Raw genomic sequence first — 17,718 nt, forward strand, 5'->3', positions numbered from 1 at the left:
TACTTATTTAATATTTATTCAGGCCTTTTACAATATCAAAAAATAAATTGGAAAAAGTTGATGTTTCCATAAGCATGCATGCAAACTGACCAATGGCAACAGTGCTTTGTTGTAAACAATACGCACACAAATATGTTATGTACATGTACACAGACGCACACATTGATTCCTACGGGCTTGAGAATTCGGTCAAACGTGCTTCGTACGACAAACGTCCGTACGTACGGCACACGTCGGTGGGTAACTGCCGCATTATGCGAATTTTGTTACGCTCCGCTGCTTTCCACCGAAGTTTGCGCCTGCAACGTTTTTATTTTCGATAATCTTTGCTCCAAAGATGTCTTGATACGAAACATTTGTTTACGCTCTAATTTTTTTGCGCTCTCACGAGGGATTTATCTCAAATTTGTGCCAGCAACAATCACAGATAAATCCCTCGCGCCAGCTGAAGAGGGTGCCAGAACAAAAAATGTGTCAGTTAAACGAAAAACGGGCCAAAAATTTCGGTAAATTTTAGTTTGACCTACAACTGTAGAAATGCGTTCAAAAATTATGGGAAGAAGACAAAAATACTTGTTTTAATGAAAATATTATTAGTTCGAAGGCGAAGGGTAAATATTGTTTCTCATTCAAAAGTTATCACTAAAAACAGGTTTTGTAAATAAGAAGTCGCGATGCAACCAGTCCATTTTGATCACAGAACCTGGAACGTCAGATATGTAAGATAAACCCTATCCACTAAATGATGTTAACTATTATAACCTAGGTTCGATTTACTCAAATTTTAAAAGAATATTTGGTTTTCACTGTGAGTTAAATGCCTTACAATATTTGACTAATTAATTTAATCAAAATGTAAATTTTACTTAGATTTTTTTATATTGAACTCTAACTAGTCGACTATCACTTTATTAAATGATTGAAACTATAAAATCGCCGAAATGTATCTAAAAAATCCCATAGTCAGATCTATTTTTTTTTTGTGGAGTGGCATCATTGACAAAAATGTGCATTTTGACAGCGCTCTCCCGAAACAACGAGTCGCAAATCCATTAACCTCCCTACAAGACAGGTACCCGGTACTTAATTGATTACCTAATCGTCACCAATAACTTGTTCACCAATTATCGTCTTACAGCCTGATTCTAATGTGGTAACAACTTTCTTCACCACGGCAACTTTCTTCATGTGGTAACTTTTGTACCCTTTTGGTATTCTGCCCACGAAAGTAGCCGGATAATTGTTTACCCACTAACGCCCCGATTCTAGTGTGGTAACAACATTCTTCACCACGGTAACGAAATCATGTGGAAATTTTACACCCTTTTGGTATTCTATCCACGAAAGTAGCCGGATAATTTTTTACCCACAAAAGTAGGTGGTTACATCGAAATAACCACACAACTGCTGTTGTTTAGAAAAAGACAAAACTGAAAAATAAAAAATTGTAAGCGCAAATAAGTAAAGATAATAGTAAAAAAGTGTTGCCTCTTGCTATATATTATATATTTGTTTACATTATGTACTTTCACAGAATAAATTACAATATAGCTATGTAAAATCTTATGCATGTGTGTACATATATACACATCGTCTCTTTATTCGTTAACTTCGTATCTACGAGTGACACATTTTCGGTAAAGCCATGGCTGAACCATACAAGGCGGCAGCATGGTGACATACCTACAAACATAAATAAAAATTCCATGTACTTTGTTTTTGTAAATTCGATGGACGAATGACAAAATCGTACTGCGCCGGAAGTAGATGTATCAAATCAAATAAAAAAGTTTATACTCAGCTGTCGTATGCTGCCACTTTGTATCGTTCCGCCATGGGTAAAGCGAAGAAAACCAACTTTTGAATTTCACCACAGACATTGGTGAGTTTTTCAGTGATGACAGCGTTACCATTTTGGCCAGAATCGCGAATAAAAGAACTAGTAACGATTTTAGGTTACATAATGTTCTGGGTACTATTTTACCGGTAACGCTCAGAATCGGCCCGTAAAATAGGTGGTAACATCGATGTAACCACACAAAAGCTGCTGTTTAGAAAAAGGCAATACTGAAAAATAAAGAATTGTGAGCGCAAATAAGTAAACATAATAGTAAAAAAGTGTTGCCTCTTGCTATACATATTTGTTTCCATGTACTTTCACAGTATATATTACAATATAGCTATGTAAAAACGTATGCATGTATGCACATATGTATTGTAACGAATGTTAGCAGCACTGAGCGATGCTATCGTCTCTAAGCCGATGCTAACCATTGACGTGAATGCACATCAATAATTCAATCATTATGTATCTACATAAACGAATAAATAATTGCGTCTACACATATGTACGTATACGAACAGCGGAGCGGCAATGCACAAACACATGCATATATCTTATTTGAGTTGTCACAAGAGAGAGCAATAATTTGTGCACGTAGTTGTGGCTGGCGATTTTGTAGCCGAACTAACTAGTAACTTCTGGAAATCGAAGAGCCTAGAAGTATGCAGCGTAAACTATAAAAGCGAGGCAAGCGAGTAAGAAGTAATTCAGTTTGATTTGAGTTGTCAAGCAGTTTGATTAAGACGATATCTAGCGAGCAATAGCAGTGTTATTTTGAATAGTAGAGTTTCATTGAGCTATCAATCAGTGTGGTTATTAAGCAAGCTATTCGTTGCACAGTTTGTTATTGTGAAGTACTTTAATAAAGGCCATTTTGCATTATTACAAATTGGAGTTATTTATTCAACAGTTTAGTGATTCGAACTTAGCAGAGGATTGCAAATAAGAGGATTTGCAGCAAATTCGTTACAGTATATACACATCGTCCCGTTTATTCGTTAACATCGTATCTACGAGTGACACATTTTCGGTAAAGCCATGGCGGAACCATACACGGTGGCAGCATGGTGACATACCTACAAACATAAATAAAAATTCCATGTACTTCGTTTTTGCAAATTCGATGGACAAATGTCAAAATCGTACTGCGCCGGAAGTTGATGGTTCAAATTAAATAAAAAAAGTTTATATTCAGCTGTACCATGCTGCCACCTTGTATCGTTCCGCCATGGGTAAAGCGAAGAAAACCAACTTTTAAATTTCACCACAGACATTGGTGAGTTTTTCGGCGATGACAGCGTTACCACTTTGGCCAGAATCGCGAATAAAACAACTGGTAACGATTTTCGGTTACATAATGGTGTGGGTACTATTTTACCGGTAACGCTAAGAATCAGGCCGTTAATGACTTTAACGCATGCGCTCTCTCAAAATAGTTTACGTGTGACTCGCTTTCTCGCTCTTACCTATTGTGTTTTCGACATTCCTTCTCGCTCGATGTTATTTTCAATTTTAAGTTACTTCATCAGTTATCTTTTCGTTATCGCTAACCAAAACATATGCAACAACAACAACACGGGTAACTGGCCTATCGGTTACCCGTATCGGTTAAAAAAAAAAATAAAATGGTATCGGTTACCTTCTGTCAAATCGCTTTTTCCATGAATGAAACGCGTCCTTTATGTTCAGATAATATTTAATTATAAATAATTCATATACCCAATGTTTTTTTACAATTTAAATTATTCCCTTATTACTCTAGTGAACTTAACATATGTGTATATTGAGCTAATTAAGTACAATAACGTCTATTAATAGCTGTGCCCTTCCTGAAACTTTCGAAGCTCAGTGATGATGCCCAATTTTTCCTGTGATGGTGGTGTTGTTCAACATCAGTTTGCAGAGCCATATGAGTTTTGTAGGGATAATACCGGAAGCCCCAATTCGTGCTATCAAAGTCGATTTATAGGTGATATTGATCCTTTGGTCTTGACCCTTTCCCATAGTATGCTTGTTAGCGCCTTATCTATGGTACTAAAAAGGCGGGCGGATAGTTGTCGCAGTTTTCTTATAATTTGAGCAAATTTATGTTCTTCCTTCAGCTACAGCTGGAATATTTGGAATATTGCTATGCGCACATCGTCAAAATCAAATTACCTAGAATGAGAAAGAAACTAATATCAGTAAGGATAGATTAAAGTTTTTAATATATTTAACCCGAAAAGTGTTCTATAAATAGGGCTCCACAATTAGCTCTTTTCTGGGAGGCCAAAGGCACAAGTGACTCAAGGAGATTTCAGATAACTAGAATCAGGGGTACCCGAAGATCTTTCACTGATGCATTCATAGAGAACACAACATTATAACAAGGGATAATTGATTGATGTTACGAAGGAAATTAGACGTGCTACAAAACAAATGCAGATGACTGTTTAATTCAACAACAACAACAACAACTGTTTAATTCATTATCCGAAGTTCTTGTATGGACGTGCAGTATGAAAAGTGCAAAGTATTGCTAAAACTGATTTCCCCGAGTAACCCGGGAACGAATTGATGTGACTACGCCTATCCTTCTTTAGCAGCAGGGTCTAGAACCAGTTCCCTGTTGGACAGGAAAATAAACGTTTGGTTATCTCCAAGTTGATCATATGCTATTACAGAATATACTCGTTTGCTGCATCCGACCAGTACATCCAACTTTACCAGATTTTCTGGGCTCAGCAAGGGTATCCTCCTGAATGGTGCATTTGTTGCACGCTGCTGCCTGGCCGCTCACTCAACAACACAAGACACGACGGAACTTTCCTTGGGACACCCAAGGTCACTAACGCTTCTCATGGCTCCAGCGGGTTAGGGGGCTTAGAGTATACCCGCGGTAGGCATGCCTGCGTAAGAGGCGATTAAAATACCAAATTGGTTCAGGGGGTTGTGTAGCGCAACCCGTTCAATAGGTTGCCAGTGCAATATATAGCTTCTCCAACCCAACTACCCGTGGCGAATCCTGTTTCTTTAACAGCCGAGGCTCTGGCGACCCCATGTTCCTTATGGATCTACATTTGAAGGCGCTTAGTTAGCTGACATCGCTTACTTAAACGGTTGATTCTAAAGTAAAAACCAAAACAAAATATAGGTTAGGTTGAACTGGCGGGTTCATGACGACCCCACATAGACTGAATGATTCCGTAGTGTTACCAGAAGTTTGTTTTAACGACCAAGCTAAAAACCCTATCAACAACCAGGACATGTTATAAAATAACTCTGTCCTCTTGACAAATACCAGAAGCTTCCTAGAACTTAAGCCACTTGCTGCTTCTAGATCTGACAGCTGTCAGCTGGAGTCTTAGCCTGGCAAGCGCAGGGCACGAGCACAGAACGTAATCGATCGTTTCCTCCTCCAACCCGCACTTCCTACATCTGCTATCACTGACCAAGCCTAATTTAAAGGCATGTGACGCCAGAAGGCAGTGTCCAGTAAGAATACCCATCATGAGTCTACAGTCTACAGTTTAATGATAATGAAAATATAAGAATCAGTGTTCATGAATAACATATTTTAATTAATCTCTTACAACAACGTGATCGGTGGCTACATCGGCATGTAGATAGTGTGGTGTTCCACCTTGTATAAACGTAGGTACTGTATGTTCTCAACCGTGGAAATGGACATAAGCAGTAACATTATTCACATAAACATAGCTTGGTATTTGTGCAGGCATCAATATAACATACATTGGTCCAGTTCGGTGTGCACCAGCCACTGGTACAAACACTTTTGAATGCATAGCTTTCATATAGATTGGACGTCCAGCAGTGCTCCAGTTGTGCCAAAATGTAATGGGCTGCTCAGTCTCTTGGTACGGCTGTATAGGTATGGGCGGATGCAATGCATTACTAGTCTGCTCAAGATCGTATGGTATATAGATGGCTCGAAGACGCCAGAGGGGATTGGAGCCAGAGCCAAAATATCAGTAACTCTAAAAGCACATCCGAGCATTTTCAAGCGGAAGTATTCGCCATAAGTTAGTGCGCTAAGCTGAACCTTCAGCGCTGATACCCCAATGAAACAATTGCCATATTCAGTCAGGCAGTCGGGCCCCACTCAAGGCATTTGCGGCGTTCGAAATAAAGTCAGCACTGGTCCTTCAGTGCGTAGAAAAGCTAAATAAATTAGGAGCACACAACGTAGTACTGTTGCCCTGGGTCCTAGGTCACAGGGGAGTAGAGGGTAATGAGCAGGCGGACTCAGTGTTTAATTTATTGCGTCCCTCCCACAAATTGTCATCCTCCCAGCAGATCCTTGCAGCGGGTCTGCGACATACTCTCCTCTTCCGGGAAGGTGCCGACCCCAATCCGGGTCCTTCTCCTGACCCCGGTCCTGAGAAATGAGTTTGCTGCGTTTGCCGGAAAAGAATCTTTTTAGGACGGTCATATACGCATTGAGCTCCTCATGGAACTTGGGGGTGGGGAGGAAGGGATGGCCTGAAGGTTTAATGTGGCCACATAAATCGTTCCCGAGATGGTCGGGCCAGCACCTTAATGGTGCTGTGTTACCGGAGCGTATCGGATCTGTATCCGACAGAGGACCATCACATCGATAACACTCCCTAAAGCCTTCGGGGAGTAACTAATCGCTACAACAACAACAACAACAACAATGAAAATCAGAAAGTAAAGGTAGTAGTGCAGTTTACGGTATCCACCCTAAAGTTGGGCCAAGATTTTCGAGTGAGGTATCAAAAGATATTTTATCTCCGGAGATATTTGCAGTTGAATTTGGCGATTTTAATGTGGTTGTTGTACCCACAAAAAAAATTGTCCATCACCGTGGCGGTAGCAACGGTTATACCACACACTCAGACTTGGCATGGCGTAGCCCAGGGTTATTTTTTATATGCGCGGCCGAAGGCCGCCAACGCAGAAAAGTGTTCTGCGCAAAAATACTATGGATCCCACCCCCGATTTCGGAGGGACCCGCGGGTCTTTTTTCGGTTTTTCGTTAATATCTTTTGAACGGGTAAAAAAAAGTTAACTTCTGTTTTCGGATTCTTCATCTAGACGTGAATATGCGTCTTTTGATACCTCACTCGAAAATTTTGGCCCCAATTTCGGTGGGTACCGTAAACTGCACTATTACCAAAGTAAATAATGTTGTTGTTGTTGTAGCGATAATTACGGGGAGTTATCGACTTTGTTGGTCCTTTGCCGGATGCAGATCGGGTACGTTCCGGGAACAATTAAGGTACTAGCCCGACCATATCGGGAGCGATTTAGTATGACATGAAACCTTGTAGGCCATCCCGTCGATTCTATACAACTTAATATGGTAACGATTTAAAGAGGAATCAAAAGAGGCGCCTCGAGCTCCGTTTTTATTATTATTTGATATTTTTAAATTAGGTGGTGCACCGTCTTGTAAAACGTTACCCTTAATATTATTTTGGGCGAAGGCCGCCAACGCAAAAAGATGGTCTCTGCAACAAAATTTTTAATTTCCGTCACATGTCACAACTAAAATTAACTTAATATTCAGGGCTGTCATGGAATCCAATTGTTGTCGGAATCGGATTTAAAAACGACAAAATAATTACTTTGGTGTCATGAAATCCAATGTTATCGGTTTAATGTTCGAATTGGAATTAGTGTCGGTTTTAGGTGTCACAGAATCCAATAGTATCGATTTTGCTATCGGAAACAACCAATCAGTTAAATGCCGTTGGATTTCATTTTTTCATAGTTGTTTTTCTCTTGCAGTTGAGTATTTTATAAAAATGTAAGTAAATAAAGGTTTATTTTATAAAAATAAATGTAAATTTACATATATTTTCATTCTTAATAGGTGAAAGCATAAGAATTCAATGCAAAACAGTATTTGGATTGAATTTATGGAGAAATATCCAGATATTGAGAAGGGCTTCACGAAGCGGGATAAGCCAACTGATGACGCCCTTTGGCAATAGTTAGTTACGTCGCTAAACAGTGCCGGTCCTACACAAAAGGATGTGAATGGGTGGAGAAAGGTAAAACATAGTTGGTACTTAAACGTAATGTAATATAACTTTAAATTGATCCGTTTCCTGTATACTTATAGACATGGACTGAGTGGAAAAGTGACATAAAAAGAAAGCTCGCACAAAATTAAACCGAGTCCCGAGCAACTGGTAGAGAACCCTTCATCAAGCACCAACTTTCTCAAACGGAAGGGACAATAGTGCGCATTTGTGGCATGACAAAGTCTGGGGAAGGTGTAGCTGGCAATGAACTTGGCCCCAACGAAAGTGAGGATGAATTACCATCCACGTCTACGAAGCGGCCAATGTCTCCAGTTACCAGCACTCCTAAAAAATGGACTGAAAGTACGGGGGAGCGATTAAAAAAATTTTTAGATGGAGACAACGAGAGGAAGCTCGAAATAAATGAGAAATTGGACGAGCTAATAAAAATTGAAAAGTAAAATGCCAGCAGCATCAGGCGAGTGTGCAGAGCCATAGAAAAAGGCAACGAATGTGTGGCTAACTCTGTAACTGCGCTGAAGGATGACTTTGTCCGTAATAGTGCAGGTATTTTGCGAGCGTTACAGGAAAAAAATGAGATCAAAAAGCAGCAACTCGAACTCGAGCTCCAAAAGTTTGATTTCGAAAAACAGAAAAAAATAATAGTTTTCCGAAGTGTTGGTTGTGACTGTAGTACCTTAAAATGTGTCTTATTCGTACTTTATTAAATTAAATGTATTACCTCTTAAATATTCCTTATTTAATCAATTAGAAAGCGTTGAATGGATGATATTTTTGTTTTAATGAATATATATTTGGTTTTGTTTTAGTTAATATATATACTTATATATCCATTTTTCTATTAAATAAAGAAATACATTTTTGTTGTGTTTAATAAAAATTTTAAACATGTATATGCACCTATCAAGCATTGCACATTTTTACTATAAACTGTTTGCTATTTCATCCCTGATTCTTTTGCCTTCACTCTGCAGTGTAGCGCTAGGTGGAGATTCAACATTTTCCTCGATATTATTTGATGGTAAAGTAATGATGTCTTCGTTATATTCCACGTTGTAGCTTCTGCATATGTTATGAAGCGCACAACAGACGTTTACAATTTTCACCAGTGTTGCTAGGTGATGCAAAAAAAAAGAAGCTAGATTGGCAAAAAAAAAAGTTAGAAAAGGCTAAATTTAGAAAAAAAAGAAGCTAAACAAAGGCCAGACATTTTTTGGTTAATTCATAAAATTTTTTTTATATTTTAGTTTACACATTTGTAAATAAAAACTTATAAACATAACTTAAACATAACTTTTGTTTCAAAACATATCAGGCACATTTTTCTTGACTAGCTCATGGAATTACTTTAAATGATTGCATATGTGTATATACACAAAAGAAATATTACAAACTAATTATTTATATAAAATATTCCCCGTCTGAAAAATCAGAAGAGCTTAAGTCTGCGTATAAAGTTTGGCTATTTACCATAGATATGAGAGTATCGGTAATTTCAAAATCATTACCACATTTAGATAAGCGTTTTAACGAGCATCTAATATTAAGCAGCGCATTAAGCATTTTAATTTTTAGTTTGTTCCTTAATTTAGTTTTCAGAATTTTCATGCCACTAAAAATTCTTTCAACCTCCGCGTTACTGAGTGGTAATACTAAACAACTAAATATGAATTCGACAAGTTCTAAAAAAGGAGGTTCGTTTAATGCATTTTTATGTTCTCGGACTTCCGACCAAAATTCCATGGTGGAGTGTACATTTTTCCATTGTATAGTTATAAGTTTTCGCCACTGCATCTATTAATTTAATTTGACTTGAAGAATAACTATACTTCTCTTTTTCAAAGTAAGAAAATACATCTGACTTTGAAATTTTCAACGAATTTTCAGCAGAAAAAGAATTAATCTTTTGTAGAGAACTCATATTATTAGGTATTAGGTGTTCACAGGAACTACTGAAATTATTTTATTTTAGAAATTTTTAAAAATAGATTCGGAGTAAAAAAGGCTAGAAAAAAGTCACGAAGCTAAACCCAAAATTTCGAGGCTAAAGGCAAAAAAAAAAAAAAGGCTAAATCTAGCCTCGAAAAGGCTAACCTGGCAACACTGATTTTCACCACTTTTTCTGGCCTGTAGTGCAACGTGCCTAATAAGCATCGAAATCTGCCTTTTAGCACTCCTATTGTTCGCTCTACAATATTTCGACCTGATGACTGTTCTAAATTAAATTTATATTCTTTGGAGTTGTAGCTCGGATCTCTGTATGGTGTCAATAAAAAAGGTTATAAGCCATATCCACAATCTCCTAACAATTTAGATGTCCAGTCACCTGAATCATACTTCCTAAGGAAATGTTTTCTGGTGCTACTAACGTTCCATACGAAAGATCGTGGTTAGAGCCGGGATACCGTGCATCGACCCACTATGGTTCCAAATCGAAATATTGAGGAATTAAAGTCAATTATCGACTTGTGATTTTCCCAAAAAAAATAATTACCTTTTATTACACATTACTGTAGTAAATAAAAAATTAAAAAAATAATGTCAGCTGGCTACCACTTGTTTATCAGAAAGCTTTCAAAGTCTTGGTTTTGATTTTTGTATTCGTAAAAAAGAATTTACTCAAATTATATAAAAACCTCAAGTGGTATAAAAAGCTAACGAATTTGAATAAAGTGTGTTTATAAAATGGAAAATATTAATAAAAGCATGTCAAATCAGGAACAACAAACTTTTTTCTGAAACAATAATAATCTTTAATATATTTTTGAGTTAAAATAAGCCGTGTTGTGTTTTAATTTTTGTGAGTTTTTTCTGTGTTAAATAGAATATAACTAAGTTGGATCAAATAGGATCAATATAAATTATATAGGTAATTTCAGCTAATAGTGCCCTCTTTAATGCAAATGTTATTTTATCTGCAAGAGTTTGCAAGCGAGGCTACAATTTTTCAGAGCAAGGTGTAGTCAAAAATGGCGAAATTTTCAAAGTTTGGATTGATAATAAAAAAGATTTTGTTGCGGTGTTCGATTGCGTTGTTGGAAGATTGAAAATCAGCTATGGGGAGGAAGAAATTGAATCAATAAAAAACAAGGTTAAAATTTTTTGTAGAAACGCCAGTAGAAGGTGGCAGAAACACAGTCGAAGTGGTTAGAGTGCGAGGCAGAACTTCTCAAAACCGTTACTGCAAAGCCTCGAGGCCGACCAAAACTCCAATATGATATGGTTTGCGAAAGGCAGAAAAGAAAAATAGCGTCTACAGTGTCATTAGAACAAGAACACAAATCAAATTTATTGCTTCATGCTGCTTCGATTTCGGCGAAACACTCAAAAGAAAAATATCTTCATTATATTCTCAATGCAGTGAACAAATCTCCTTGTAGGCCAAGTAAGATAAAAAATTAATTGATTCGAAGGTTGTGCATCCAATACCTTTGTCTCCTGGGGATGCTATGGCTTTTCTATTGGAGAATAATTTCACAAAACAACAATATAACAACATTCGGCAACTTAGCAAGTCTCGTAATTTCGATATTTATCCCCACTATAATAAGTTGTTGGAATATAAGTCACAATGCCGACCGAATGGAATACAAATAACAGAAACTGCAGCAGTTGTTCCATTACAAAATTTACTCAACCGTACCGTCAAACGAATTTTGTTACTCCAAGAAGACGTTCTGCTCCAGTTTAAAGGAGATAATACACTAACTTTAATTTTAAGCTATGGGTTTGATGGCTCTAGTGGACATAGCCAATTTAAGCAAAATTTTTTTGAAAATACTCACGAGTCATTTGACCAATCGTTATTTCTGACGTCAATATTTCCCTTAAAATGAGTCAAATGATACAAGACTTGATATAAACTATAGTCTTAACATGACTCTTATCGATGGAAAAGTTTTAAACGTTTTAACTGATACGAAATCTACCCAAGTTTGTGCAATATGCGGTGCTGGACCAAAAATGTTTATGTAAGTTAAGGACTTGAAATCTCCATGTTTTGAACCTAGATCGGATAGTTTGCAGTACGGTATAAGTCCATTGCATGCATGGATTCGTTGCTTTGAATTTATCCTTCATCTTTCTTACATACTTGATCCGAAAATATGGCAAGTAAGAAGCAAAGAACATAAAGAGCAAATAGAAAAAAAGAAGCGGGAAATTCAAAAACATTTCTGGGACGAAACGGGTCTACATGTCGACAAACCCAAGACAAACGGAAGTGGTAATACCAACGACGGTAACACAGCGAGAAGGGCATTCTCAAACGCAGAATTGTTTGCTTCACTTACTAAAATAGATTTAAGTTTTTTAAAACGCTTACCCATAATACTCGTAGCAATATCGTGTGAATACGAAGTAAATACCCAGTTATTTCAGAGCTACTGTGAGGAAACAGCAAAATTGTATTTTCAGCTTTACGATTGGAATCCGATGACACCAACTCTTCATAAACTGTTAGTGCACTCTTCGCAAATATTGAAGTTTGCGATACTGCCACTCAGTGTTTTAGGCGAAAACGCGTCGGAAGCGCGTAACAAAATTTATAAAAGTGATCGTATCGGAAATGCCAGGAAAGGTTCAAGAAAGCACAATATGGAGGATGTTTTCGGCAGAGCTATGGACTCTTCTGATCCACTATTATCTTCGTTACGGAAAAACAATAAAGCCAAACAAAAATTGTCTCTGCCACCTGCAGTAGTCTCCCTTTTAAGAATGCCTGACATCTGTAATGAATGTGAATTACCTTCCACCTCAAAAGCGGCACTAAGCGAGACTCACTACGAATCTGAGGAGGACCTTTATGAATCTCTTTATTCACTCGAACTTGAAACTGATCATTCTTTTGATAATTGTAACGGTAAGATTTTAAAAACACATTTCAAATAAAGAAACTTTAAAGTAATATAATTTCAGATATAGATGTTCCTGATGCAGAGTCGCACTTCTTTTAGGTTTTGATTTTGTGTTTTTTCGAGTTCAATAAATATTGTTTATATCGAAATATATAAAAAACTATCCTGTTTGAAATTAAATTTAAATTTATAGTTTCCACTTTGTATGGCAGCAGTAGTGAAAAATGGGCGTGGCCCGTCCATTTTTGCTACAAGACGTTATTTTCATCTATAAATACCCCATGCAAAATTTTAGACCGATAGCTTAACCCCGACTATTTTATTCCTCAAAAATTCAATTTTGAACCAATGTGCGACCGTTCGAATTTTCATATGAGCATCACAAATCTAAATGCACATAGTTATACAATCCAGTTTTATAAGCAAAATAAAATTAGATTTAAAGACTACTTACAATCATGGCATTCATACTGAAGTATCCCTTTCGATTATAGAATAAATGTTCGTCAGTACTCGGCTTGATGATTTTTATTTGTCCCGCCAATGCAACCAATTATGGAGGGAATTTTGTACCTTGAATAAAAATAGTCCCTTGATCTGCGTTGTTCGTTACCGTCCATTTCTAATTTCACCCACTGTGGGCAAACTAACTTATTCATAACGTTGAGCACATCATCTAAAATCGTTGACACCGTGCTTCTACTTACACTTATGCTAGACTCCTTGCCAACTGATCTTTGATAGGATCCTACAGCTAAAAATCGTAACGTAGCTGCTAGTTGCAGCACTGGCAGAACTTTCGAACGAGTTAAATGTCCTTCAATGGTGTCCAATACCATTCGGAAAGCCTCTTTGTTTATGTGATAGTATGCAATGAAACTACAAGTACACTATAAATATTTCGAAACGCACATTAAGGAATATTTTTACTTACGCTGTCTCTGGCAGCTCCAATGGATTGCTGCGATCTCTCAAAATTTTTCTTTTGACCTTCTCACAACTTTCATCTTCCAAAAACATAAATGCTAAAACTGCGGATGCCATTTTGCACTCAATAAATTTGTTTATTTCTGTTTAAATGCACAAAACAATTAATTTTACAAAATTTTGCCAAAAAAATTAACATCAAAATTGCCGATGCACCGATAACACTGCAAATCAGCTGATTCGAACATCGCTTTTATTTACATTCGAAAAGAGCGAAACCAATACGGTTTTATGACACCAATTTAAATCAATATTGGTTTGTAATTCCGACAAAACGCAAAACCGACTTGGATTCCATGACAGCCCTGATTATTTTGGGCGAAGGCCGCCAACGCAAAAAGGTGTTCTCTGCAACAAAATTTTTAATTTCCGTCACATGTCACAACTAAAAGCACAAGATATTTTTCGTTGTAAACAATGATATTTCTTCTCCGTTTCAAAGTTTTCCGGAATAATTAATGAACTGTCATTTCAATGAGACATGGAACGATATTTCGCTATTGGTGATTGCATTGACAAATCGCTAATAGCTATAGCTATTGCAATCCAAATATATGAGTGATTGGCGATTTTCCTTCATTCGTTTCTTTTGAGTGACGATCACTCTGGCAGAATATCGCCAATAGCGATTATAGCGATTGGTGATTTTCCTTCAGCATGAAATTCTAATACTAATAGTGATAGCGGGGATGCAATCATCGATAGTCAAATATCGGTCATCACTACTCATCTGTGTTCTTTACTTTCCGACTGAGTAAAAAAGTTTATTGGATATAAAAAGGAATAATTTTCTCGAAAAGTGGAAAAAATATACTTTTACAAAAGTTTGCCAGCTATTGTCGAAAAATGGGGATAGTAAGAAATGCACAACGAAAAAATAAGGGCAAAAAAAGTGTGCTTTTTGTACAGAGAAATTGTGGAAACGGCGAACGGAACAAGGCAAACTTGTGCAACAACAATTTCGACGACGAAGTGATGTGCAATAATTGCAAAAAATGGTTTTGCAATGGGCGTGGAAGCACATCTGGATCCCAAATTGTTGATCTTTCGGTGAGGGCTAAACATAGGGAAGTCACCCTACATTCTGAAGGTCCACTTGGAGAAACAGTACTAAAAATGTTACTCGTGTGGCGTACGTAATGTATTGGTATTAGGATTCATTCCAGCACAGGCACATCACAGGAATCTATTGTAGTGTTGTTATGCCGGTAAGCTGAAAATGGAGTAAATATTAGAAGGTGTATTTAAACGAAAAAATTCAAATTTTAGTCAACCATGTGCAGCGCGAAACTCTTTGAAAAATATGAATTGGGATCAAGAACAATGGAAGCCACTTATAACTGACCGTTCGTTTTTGCCGTGTTTGGTTAAGGTGCCTACCAAGCAAGAGCAGTGGCGTGCACGACAAATATCAGCAGCACAAATAAAAAAATTAGAGGAATTATGGAAGGAAAATATTGATGCAACATTTCAGGATTTAGAGAAGCCAGGTATAGACACTGAACCATAACAAGTGCTATTGCGTTATGAAGATGGTTATCAATACGAGAAAGTTTTTGGTCCACTTGTGTGCCTAGAAACAGAATACGATAAAAATTTAAAAGAATCGCAAACACAGGAGGGTATAGAAATATGGTGGGACGTGTGCCTAAACAACAAAACAATAGCATATTTTACGCTTGCTAAAACTGATTTGGACATGAAAATAATGCATGTGTTATTCATAAGTTAATACTTCTAGGCTTTAGCCGTTAACAGATGTATAAAATTTGTGTTTTTGATGGAAAAATAAAAGAATTATAGAAACATATATCACTCGTCTTATTGTAAACAGATTAACTCAAAATTTAAGTTTTTTGGGAGAATGCAATTCAAGCTTAGGTTTGTATATGGTTGAATTCTCTGGCTAATCTCTAGGGCACTGAAGTTGGTGGCTAATTTTATACTAAAGAATATTTTTATAATAGTTTGAAGACTTTGCTATATTTTTCCTCTGTATTTTTCATTAAAAATTGATTCACTTTACTATACAAATATTATGCAGCCAAATACAACTTTCAGAATAAATTCGTACGGAGTATTTCTGAATACATCGGTGTAGTATAATATAGTAAATAAATCATGTTTTTATGGTGTTACATATACAGATTTATTTCGGGTTGATTCATCTTACATTTAAAAATCAAAGCAAATTAGCAAAATTTATAAAACAAAGATGCATATACATCTATTTCAGCTAGTTTCATCTCAATGAGTGTAATACGAGACTGAACATATTATCGTAAGCCAGTTAATAATATATATCATAACATCTCAGAAAATTAGAATTTCACATTACATCAGTTTACAATAAAAGGTACATATTTTTGTCTTTTTATTCCAATTTTGGTTCATATATTCTGTATACTAAATTAAATTAATGTATAACATTCAATCTACTCCGGTAAACAAACTTAAACATTCATTTTTTATATCCAAGTATACAAATAATTGCAGATTCGCTTAATCGCAAAGATAAATGAAAGCGATCGCCATAGCTGTAAAAAATAGCAATATCTATATTCATTGATAGCTCAAAATCGCTGGATCGCCCATCATATCTTCTGTAGAGAAGCGCTTGTTAAAATAAAGCGATCGCTATAGCTATAAAAAATAGCCCTGATTCAAAAATAGCTTTGAATGTGTTGGTGAACTAGTTACCACCAGAGAATTTAAACACAATGAGAAGGCGTTTTTGCTAGATTCCAACTTTTTTGCATGTGAACACGTCTTGCACTTCACCACACACAATCCAATTTCAATGTTTCTCAAGTGTTCATTGATTTTCGCACTCTATCGACTCTGTTCAGCGATGTACTGAACTCTATCGCATCTTTCGATCATTCCATTATAGCTTTCTCTAGCTTCGTATGTATGCTCAGCTCTTTCCTGAACTCTTTCGCATCTTTCGACCGCCTGTCCCCGCTGATTTCTATCGAATCTGTACAGCCATTCCCGAAATTGCTCAACCATTTTCTGAGCTCTATCGTAACTCTTCAACCAATAGTTGAAACTCTTTCGAAAATCCGAATTTCTGTCCGCATTTCGATGGCAAATAAAACTAAACTCTCAAGTTTTTATAAACAGCCATTTATGTTTGTATCAAGCCATCTGCGTATACACTGAACCGAAATTATTTTCAAACCGTTAAGTTTATAATCACGGTGACGTGAATAGACCATTTGATTGTTGCAAGTACATTCGTCTCATGCAATTTAAATAGAGCAATGTCAAAACCTGTTATAAAAACAACAACAAAATGCCTATGTTTAATTCCGTAAAAAGGCTTTAATAATTTTATTTCGCGTTTAAGGTGCAAAGGCAAATGGTAACTTGTGTTCTTTAACTATTTTCTAAACTGATATGGGATAAGAGATACCTTATATATACGTACACTTGCTGAATACGGTAAAGCGGACTGTAAGAACAGACTAAGCGTTTTCTTGACAAAAATAGTCGCTTACTAAAATATATGTACAAACGGATGCACCGACACATTGCACAGTGTTCAAATCAATGTCGGCCGATATATTGAATACCTTACCCGTTAGATTTGACAGCTAACATATTCCCCTTTCCCGTGCACTACAATCTCTACACCAAGCTTGTTTTTCGTTATATAAATATTTAATTTCCACTTTATCTTCTCTTTCTTCGTTAACTTATGTATGTGCACATTCCACTTGTCGAATATAACCACACATACATACATATGTGCATTTCAATGCAGGTGAGAACTTGTTGCAAAATAAATCTTACCCAGCTCACTCCACCCTTCCCTTCCGGGAATGTCGGATCCGGCTCTACTAGGACCAATGTTTATTTGTAAAATCCTGTAAAGAAAAGAACACCCAAGAAAAACACCCCAAATCCCACAACCTCAATCAAAACACCAGTCTTCTGTCTCTGCTCATTCCAAAAACTGAACTGGGTTGCCAGCTCTCCTTTATTTATCATTCTTGGAACTCGCAGGTTGCCA

The 17,718-nt window shown here is 36.7% G+C and overlaps 2 long non-coding RNA genes across 2 annotated transcripts; one reads left to right on the forward strand and one right to left on the reverse strand.

Annotated features, from left to right (window-relative positions):
• Nucleotides 1-12,627: 12,627 nt before the first annotated feature.
• Nucleotides 12,628-13,703, reverse strand: LOC137246743 (uncharacterized). The gene is made up of 3 exons (XR_010951682.1): nt 13,648-13,703; nt 13,168-13,592; nt 12,628-13,100 (listed from the first exon to the last, which is right to left on the reverse strand). It is a non-coding gene; the product is annotated as an uncharacterized lncRNA (long non-coding RNA).
• A 720-nt stretch (nt 13,704-14,423) lies between these two features.
• On the forward strand, nt 14,424-15,510 carry LOC137246744 (uncharacterized). Its single transcript, XR_010951683.1, has 2 exons — nt 14,424-14,908; nt 14,970-15,510. It is a non-coding gene; the product is annotated as an uncharacterized lncRNA (long non-coding RNA).
• Nucleotides 15,511-17,718: the final 2,208 nt, after the last annotated feature.

This window comes from Eurosta solidaginis, chromosome 3 (assembly GCF_040869045.1).
Source record: "Eurosta solidaginis isolate ZX-2024a chromosome 3, ASM4086904v1, whole genome shotgun sequence".
In the NCBI taxonomy this organism is placed as follows: Eukaryota; Metazoa; Arthropoda; class Insecta; order Diptera; family Tephritidae; genus Eurosta; species Eurosta solidaginis.